The sequence below is a fragment of the Danio rerio genome, chromosome 25, assembly GCF_049306965.1.
Source record: "Danio rerio strain Tuebingen ecotype United States chromosome 25, GRCz12tu, whole genome shotgun sequence".
Lineage (NCBI taxonomy): Eukaryota > Metazoa > Chordata > Actinopteri > Cypriniformes > Danionidae > Danio > Danio rerio.
The window spans coordinates 295,147-304,850 of record NC_133200.1 but is presented as its reverse complement, the minus strand read 5'-3'; the positions used below and the strand labels follow the sequence as shown (position 1 = coordinate 304,850).

At 31.5% G+C, this 9,704-nt stretch overlaps 1 long non-coding RNA gene across 1 annotated transcript; it reads right to left on the bottom strand.

Moving 5' to 3' along the window:
• Positions 1 to 4,492: 4,492 nt before the first annotated feature.
• On the bottom strand, positions 4,493 to 9,356 carry LOC110438374 (uncharacterized). Its single transcript, XR_002456671.3, has 3 exons — positions 9,181 to 9,356; positions 8,954 to 9,076; positions 4,493 to 6,216 (listed from the first exon to the last, which is right to left on the bottom strand). It is a non-coding gene; the product is annotated as an uncharacterized lncRNA (long non-coding RNA).
• Between the last annotated feature and the right edge of the window lie 348 nt (positions 9,357 to 9,704).

Sequence of the window (9,704 nt, the reverse complement as noted above, 5' to 3'; positions counted from 1 at the left end):
GGACATTTTTCATAATCAGACAGAATGAGGTATTTTAAAAATGTGCAAATGAAGAATGTTTCCTGTGTGTGTGCACGCGAATGTGTGTGCGTGAATCCTCCAGATGCTGAAACTTGTCTAATTAATTATAGATGACAGCTTCAGTTTAATGACTGTCAAACATAGATACACACACACACACACACACACACACACACACACACACACACACACACACACACACACACACACACACACACACACACACACACACACACACTCTTTCTCTCTCTCTCCTGAGTCTCTACAATCAGCCAGACAGAAACACGAGACTCCTGAGATCTGACAAACACAATCTGATGTACAGAAACATCCCATCTCATTGGCTGGTGAAAGCTAATAAACACACATTGCTGCTGTTTTAAGGTATAAATACATTTCCATTGAATTAATTATATTTAACAAAAATATTTTAACATAATATGGTTTGAAAAGACTAAATATTAATAATATATATATTTTTTAAAATAAGTCCTGTTTACTGCTTGCGTGGTTCATTGGTCAGTCATTAGCCAATCAAACAGCTCCCATTCAATAAAGCGCTCATGTTATTATTAATTTTATTACATAAAAAACAGCAAATAACATTTTGCAATAAAATATACAGTCATACAATTATAAACGAAATACACATACACCAATGTAATTGAATCAAAACACTATACATTATAGTGTGTAGAGTCTGTGATATTGTAACGTGGGAGCGGGACGCTGAGAATGAAGTGTGGATCCAAATGCAGGTCTTATTAGCAGGATGGTCGGGCAAACAATACAGGAGCGAACATGTACAGTATACAGGCAATCCAGAGTCAAAAACAGCCGAGTGGTCAGAAGGCAAGCAGCAGACAGGGATAAACAATAAAGCAAACAAAGCAAGAGTCAAACCTGACGAGACAAGGCAAAGGAAACCGCACCATAATGTTCACAATCAGTATAACAGTACTTAAATGGCATGTGTGTGTGTGTGTGTGTGTGCTGCTTTTAAGCTGTTAGTCTGAGTGGATAAGGGGCAAGTGGAGGAGAAAAAGTCAAATATCTGTGAGTTGACCCCTCACAAATCTCTCATTTAAATAAATATTTTCAAAGTAATCTTTACAATATATATATATATATATATATATATATATATATATATATATATATATATATATATTTATATATTTCAATAACTAATATATGCATATGTGTAAACGGAGTTAGAATTCAATTCTATCTGAGTTAGAATTGATAGCCTATCAGAGTGGTGCTGATGGCATTTTCAACCCTCTGTTGATCTGATCTAACATGTGTCCGACTTTAGCAGAGCTCTGATGTATTTTATATAAGCTTGCCATATGAAGAGAATGTACGTTTATAAACAGGCTTAAGCTGGTCATTTTTTAGCCCACAGCAGAAGTTACCGATTAACTAACATTAAACATTAGATTACCTAATATTTATGATGGGTGTCATGTCTCAAAACGGTGTCACACACACATACCTACTAGTAAGTGTGTGATGGAATGAGCCATAATCACGCACGGGTCAGTGCTGTGCACAGTCACCTCACACCCCCTTCAAAAAAAAAAGCCCACTGATCAAAAAAGGTTGTAAATTCAACTTTAGGATACCTGCATATATCCAGATACAATTTAATGGGTAATTTAATAATATTATGAATAATACAGTATAATTACTGCTTTTTACATTACTGTGAGGGTTGGGGAAGGGTGAAAGCAGAAGTAGATAGATACATACAAAGCAATGAGAAAAGTAAGGCCTCACGCAGTGGTGCCCACACAGTATTAGGAGGAGTAAGTTTTCTTACCAGACCAGCCACAAGCAGTAAATATATATTCTAAAAGTACTAAATCTGTTCACAGTTACCAAAGTTAATACAATTCACAAACAAAAGTGTTTTGATAGTCAGAGATCAGACTGGTTTAAAACAGGTCAGACTGCTTTACACACCCTGCAGTTACGAAAGATGAAGGTTCATTTATAAACACACACAATTATTCAATAACTTAAAGATAGTGATTTTATTTAAATAACGTTATGATGATAACAGTGAGTTTTCATGAAGTAACCAAAATAAAGAAGCAAATATGATGAAATTGCCGGTTGCGTGGCGTTTTACTGACTAATAGCTCCATCTGCTGGTCATTTATGAGTTGACTAAAAGAGTCTATAATATAATATAATATAATATAATATAATATAATATAATATAATATAATATAATATAATATAATATAATATAATATAATATAATAATATAATTTAATATAATAATATAATATAATATAATAATAATATAATAATATAATATAATATAATATAATATAATATAATATAATAATATAATATAATTTAATATAATAATATAATATAATATAATAATAATATAATATAATAATATAATATAATATAATATAATATAATATAATAATATAATATAATATAATATAATATAATATAATATAATATAATATAATATTATATAATAATAATATAATATAATATAATATAATATAATATAATATAATATAATATAATATAATAATATAATATAATATAATATAATATAATAATATAATATAATATAATATAATATAATATAATATAATATAATATAATATAATATAATAATAATATAATATAATAATATAATATAATATAATTTAATATAATATAATATAATATAATATAATATAATATAATATAATATAATATAATAATATAATATAATATAATATAATATAATATAATATAATATAATATAATATAATATAATAATAATATAATATAATAATATAACATAATATAACATAATATAATATAATATAATATAATAATAATATAATATAATATAATATAATAATAATATAATATAATAATATAATATAATTTAATATAATATAATATAATATAATTTAATATAATATAATATAATATAATATAATATAATATAATATAATATAATATAATATAATATAATAATATAATATAATATAATATAATATAATATAATATAATATAATATAATATAATAATATAATATAATATAATATAATATAATATAATATAATATAATATAATATAATATAATATAATATAATATAATAATAATATAATATAATAATATAACATGATATAATAATATAATATAATATAATAATATAATATATTATAATAATATAATATAATAATATAATATAATATTATAATAATAATAATAATAATAATAATAATAATATAATATAATATAATATAATATAATGATAATATAATTTAATATAATTTAATATAATATAATAATATATAATAATAATATAATAATATAATAATAATATAATATAATAATATAATATAATATAATAATAATATAATTTAATATAATATAATATAATATAATATAATATAATATAATATAATATAATATAATATAATAATTTAATATAATAATTTAATATAATATAATAATAATATAATATAATAATAAAATAATTTAATATAATATAATATAATATAATAATAATATAATATAATATAATATAATATAATATAATATAATATAATATAATATAATATAATATAATATAATATAATATACAAAAGACTAAGATACACTTGTTGCCATTAAAAAAAACAGCAGTATACATCTGGACCAGGTTGCAGCAGCAGGGTGCAAGTTAAAATGTAATCTAGTTGTCACGTAAACGGGAACTAAGTTGCAGCTTACACACAGATACATTTTTTGATATTGCACCACTGAATTTATTTTAAACATAATGCTACTTTCCAACTAAATATTTACGGCAGACTTTACACATGTATTACGGTATAGAAGAGACAACAGTAAGATTAGTTTAGATTGAGTAGCTCAAGATGATAAGGAATGATCTCCCTCTACTTACAGCCATAATTTCCCCACAAATCTTACGTTTTTGGGTTTGTTAAAGAGTTATTTTAAAAAGTGTGTTATCCATCAATTAAAATGAGAGATTCTTTATGACTGAGTTATTCCTGTTCTTTTCTTTTTAATGTGTAAGCCATTGAAATACTTTCAACTTTAATATTTTGAAAACTTCATGTGTATTTCGTGATCCAGATATGTGCTTTATTTATCTTTAGTGATTGACTGTAGTGTATAGGTCTACTATGAAAAAAAGGTTTTACTTGGATGCATTATATATAAATATGAATGCTGTAAGTGCTATAATGCAATAAATCATAGAAATAAATGAGGAATGTTAAAGCAGTTTAATGATTTATATGCTTATTATGGAATATTAGGTCATCCAATGTGACTGTGCATCACTTTACTCAGAGCTTACAACCTACTAACTACGCTTTGGCTTAAGAACATGTGGTGCAACCAAAGTAGGAACAAATTGAGTTACAAGCTCGCCAGTAGTTACTAAGCCCCTAGTGTAATGACCGGGGGAGAGAAGGACAGATACAACTGAGGTAAGATCCAATATGCAGATTTATTCAGCGTCAGGCAAGCAGTGGTCATACAGGTGCAAACGAGTATATATAGGCAGTCCAGAATCGTAGTCGGTATAACAGGCAATAGATCACAAGGCAGGCGGCTAAACAGGAAAACAGGGAATACAAGGCTAGGGTCTAACACAGAGAAACAAGACAGGGAAACGCGTTGTAATGTCACACTAGGGAAAACAAGACTGGGCAAACTGGATGGGTTCATGAGTGGCTTATGTATGGTATGCTGTCAGTCTGTGACGAGGTTCAACTGGTGATTGTAATCAGGGTAGATGAATGAACAAGCGTGCGTGACTGGAAAAAGTGCATGTATGAAAATGTAGTCCTGTGATATGCGGAAATGTAGTCCTGGTGTAACAGGAATGAAAATTATAATTCGCTTTAAGTATAGAATTACAAAAAATATGTATTTTATCTAATGTGTTAGTAAGTGTACCTGAGGTGTTTGTTAGTGTGTGTCTTTTCCTTTAAATTTCTAAGGGAACTCACAATGCTTAATTTCCTGTTTTGCGCCCGCCTCTTCCCTTTCTGCACTGACTACGCATGAGAGAGGTGGGTGTCTGCTAAGCTCAAGGCCGGAGTGGGACTCTTTTTCAGCGCTGGAGTTTCAAGCCTCAGACCGGCCCACCTCGTTCACGACAAACTATATTAAAATAAGGTCATTTCCAATCCAGTTTCTAATGACACTACAAAGTCTTTTTTTGAGAAAACAGCTGCCTTAGAACTTCAAATGTTCAACAACCCTAACAGTATTATATGTCTTAACAAGAAAAATGAAAAAAAAACTACTCAGATGAGGATCAAACCCAGAACCGCAGTGTCGTAATCTAACATGCTAACCACTGGACCACAACAGCTGTGCATGAAAAGAGATAAAAGAGCAGAGCTGCGGTAAAATAATAAATAAGAAGACTGTGGTCAAGTAAAAAAAAAATGATTAATTTAAAAAGTGTGACTGCTGAGAGCAACAGATTCTGGAGCTAGGGACACCGGCCCTCGCGGCCAAAAAACGGACCGGCCCACCGGGAATTCTTCCGGTCCTCCCGATTAGCCAATCCGGGCCTGGCTAAGCTCCAATTAATATTTAATCATCTTTACTTTATAAATAACTTTTAAAGCCAGTTTTCATGTTTAAATAATATTTACACCTTTATTTTTCACATATATTTCATTATTTTTGTCTCATCACTTAAATTGAGGTTTTGATTGACTTTAGCCTAACTGAAGCATGTGAATGCTAAATGTATTGCACTTTACTTTTAATAGAAAAGCTGTAAGGGCGAAGACACACTGTAAAAGCTGTGCTTTTTGATTTATTCTCAGTGAGTAAAGAGCCGTCACAACTGCAGATCTCCGACTGGTTATTCCTTAATAAAACAAAGAAAACACAACGCAGAACCGGTTACACTGGTATAGTGGAAACCAGCGATCTCCGGAAAGCAATCGCTGGTTCTCGTAACACCTAGTGTGGACTTTACAAAAAATTATTTAAAAAATTATTTACAAACAGTTGCTGCAAACATAGGTAAGTTCTGATAGTGTTGTTGTATATGATGCGACGATGTTCTCATTCATTCTGCAGTGTGCAAAATATTAACTCTTAATCATATTGAAGTTCACTTCACATGCTGTAACTTAATCTTTCCATTGAGTCAGATCTGGGAAATCCTTCTTCATGCGGAAGTGGGCCTGATAGAAAAAAGCACAAGTAAAACACACACACACACACACACACACACACACACACACACACACACACACACACACACACACTAAACATTAGATTCATTGCTTGCAGATCAGTGTCAGAAGCATCAGTCTTCTTACACGTTTACATTTACTGTATTCCATTAGAAATAATATTAACAAACTCTGTGGAAAAAGAAATTTGTCAAGTTTAAATGTCTAGACAATATGTAATCACATCTAATGTTTAGTGTGTGTGTGTGTGTGTGTGTGTTTTACTTGTACTTTTTTCTATCAGGCCTAGGGGGTTATTAATGAGCACAGAGAGTCAGGAGCTCAGTTTAACAGCTCATCTGAAAGACAGTATAGAGTCCCCTTCACTATACTGGGGCATTAGGACTCACACAGACCACAGGCAGAGCGCCCCCTGCTGGCCTCACTAACACCACTGCCAACAGCAACCTAGTGTTCCCATGTGCTCTCCCATCCAGACACTGACCAGCCTCAGCCCTGCTCAGCTTCAGTGAGGAGTCGGTCTTGGGCTGCAGGGTCATATGTCTGTGGCGCTAAGAAGCTTAGTAGGTCATTTAAATGGGAGCAGGTGGGCTAACAATATCACTCTTGAGTCTTGACGTTATTTCAGAACAGCATATCTGTGATTTTCTCATTCTTATTGAGCAGCGGTACAGCCAAAGCTCATGACTGTTACACATGATGAATGCATGATCAGTGCTTTCTGCAGCTGCATTTTATTCACACAGTCTGTGCGTGCATCATCTGCATAACGGTCCTTAGAGCGTCAGGAGGACGGAGCGCAGGTTTTACCATGGCAGAGCAAAGTGAAGATGCACTGTCCTTCAGCTTGCATTAGAAAACACTTAGTTTACTGTTAGGAAACCCACATCAAGTCTGATGTATGGAAGACTTTTACATGCATCATAGACACAAATGGAAAATAATTCACCTTTGTGCGATGTGCTAATAACTTAAAGTTTTACCCTTTAGCAGTCACAAGACTGAAACTTCAGTTTAAGGCAGCACTCATGTGTCATCACAAAGGGGCAAACAAAACTGATAATTAGCCTACAATCCTGGCACAACCTACAGCTTTATCTGTTATCTCTCTCTTTCGGTAGTGTAGTAGTAGTGTAAAGTTGTAGTGTAAAACACTGGGAAATATCTATATCTGTGCATTGTCCATTAATATAAACAGCTTATCAGATGTATAGGCAGTATGAAGTCATATAAAGTACAATTTTATATATTATATTTATTTCTTACAAAAAAGATTACATTAGCAAATAAAACACAAGGTAAGGCAAAAGGGGACGCCTCTCAGACTATTTTAGAAGCTGTTATTTATCCATTTATTTTCACCATACTCAAGGTCTTAATCTCTGTTTTATCCTCAAAGCATCCATGTGGGATAAAGGAATGGCATCTTAACTCTTTCATGAACTCCAGTTGCTATTTAATGTATAGTAAATCAGACTCATTCAAAGTAGCATCGCTGCACAAATAATCATTATGAACGCATGCAGGGACAAAAGTAACATGAGTGGATAAAAAGTAACACAACAATATTTGCTAGATTTATCTTGTTTATTTTAAATATATGTCATTATGACCTATGTTTGTGCACTGCAAACATATGTTGTCCTTTTTTCTTGCAAAAAATATTAAACAACAATTTCATTTTTCAATTTCAGCTCCATTCAATGTCTCAAAAGCAACCCAACAATGAAAAATGTTACCAGTTTTCTAATATTTTTTTATTATTATTGGTAATATGCATTAATTTGATAAAACATATGACATCAAAACACTGCAAACCCTTATGTGGAAGTGAAAAATAAGATATATCTTATTTATAGTATACAACATAAATAACTGTTACTTTCGTCCCCACAGAAACTCTTGCCATTTAAACCTGATTTACTTTTAAACTGAAAAACTCAGAGATTGCAAACTCAAGGATGTGTTATTGTACTAAATAACCTGCAGATTGAACATGACAGTGATGCATGAAAACAGAAACACAACTTGCAATAAGAAAAAAAAGAACCACTAAAACAATTTAGTGCTAACCAAATTTGGCTAACCGTGGGACAGGCTCCCAAAAACAGTTGATATTTGGCAGCTCCATCAAGCTGCATGCTGAATGTGCTGTTATAGCCTGGAGAGCAAATGTTGTCAGGGCTTCCAGAAAATTGCTTGTTACTTTCGTCGTCACTCGCACCCAATGAATACAATTGTATTTGTGTATATGGCTTTGTATATATGTGGCCTGTTTAAAAAAAGACATTCCTTCTATCTAAACCTGTTAGATAGTTTTGCTTGTTGAGTACATTTTTGGCCTATATTACAGTGTTTTATTATTTTATAATCCTGTTTTTCAGCTGTTACTACTCGCTTTAAAGGGGAAAAAATTGCACATAAATGACAAAATAAGCTTGAAGAGAACATGAACAGATACACCTCATGCTTTACTAAACTTTGCGTCACAGTATAGCGGGTCATTTCTGAAGTGGATCATGTAGTGGATCAGAATATTTCGCGGAAAAAGTCACCGTATAACACTGAATAAGACTGTTATCACAACGTCAAACGTTAAGCTTATTTATAACAATGTGCAGCATGGATTGATCATAACAGCAAACTAATTTATCTTTTGATTCTAATTCCAGTCCACAGTTTTACACATGTACTAAAATGTTTTGTGATAATCCTGATACTTTACCTCAAACTCCAGGCATCTTGAGCACGATGTACAGGAGAGACAGATGTTGAATCCTACACGATTCAAATGTTTGATCATCTCCAAGCTCATTTCGACCGAAAATCACCCTCAGACTGTCCGGATCTGACAACAATATAAAGCGTAAAAATGTACAGATTAATGAGGTAAACACTTCACCTTTTCTATGTCTGTAATTAAATGAAGACTGATAGAAATATTCAGCCTACTGTTATCTCCAGGCAAGTAACTCAGTGCTTTTCTCTTCAGTTCTCTAATGGTGAATTTCTCAAACTCTTCACTCGATGACGAAACTGATAATAATTTAATAGTGCTTCTATTAATCCTGATGCGGACCTGATACGCCATTCTGATCCTGACCGTAAACTCAGGTGAGCAAACCCGGAAATAAAACCTTCTGGTACTTTCGCTTTTACGAAACAAACGAGTAGGGGGTAACTGCAGCCTGGAGAAATGGGCGTGGTAAAAGGTAGGGGCGTGGCAAAAGGTTTTTCATTGGTCGAAAGTTTTTTCCGGTAGGGGCGTGGCAAAAGGTTTTTCATTGGTCAAAGGTTTTATTTCCGGTCAAATGCGTTGGCCAATTAGAATAACATATTACTTAAGCTGCTTGTTTAGCTTTAGGGTGGGTTATTCTACTATATGCTACTGGTGTTAAGAATAAAGAATGAATTAAATGTAATCACAAGTTTCATTAAAATAATTGGTAAATCAGCATTCTTAAGGATACAAATGC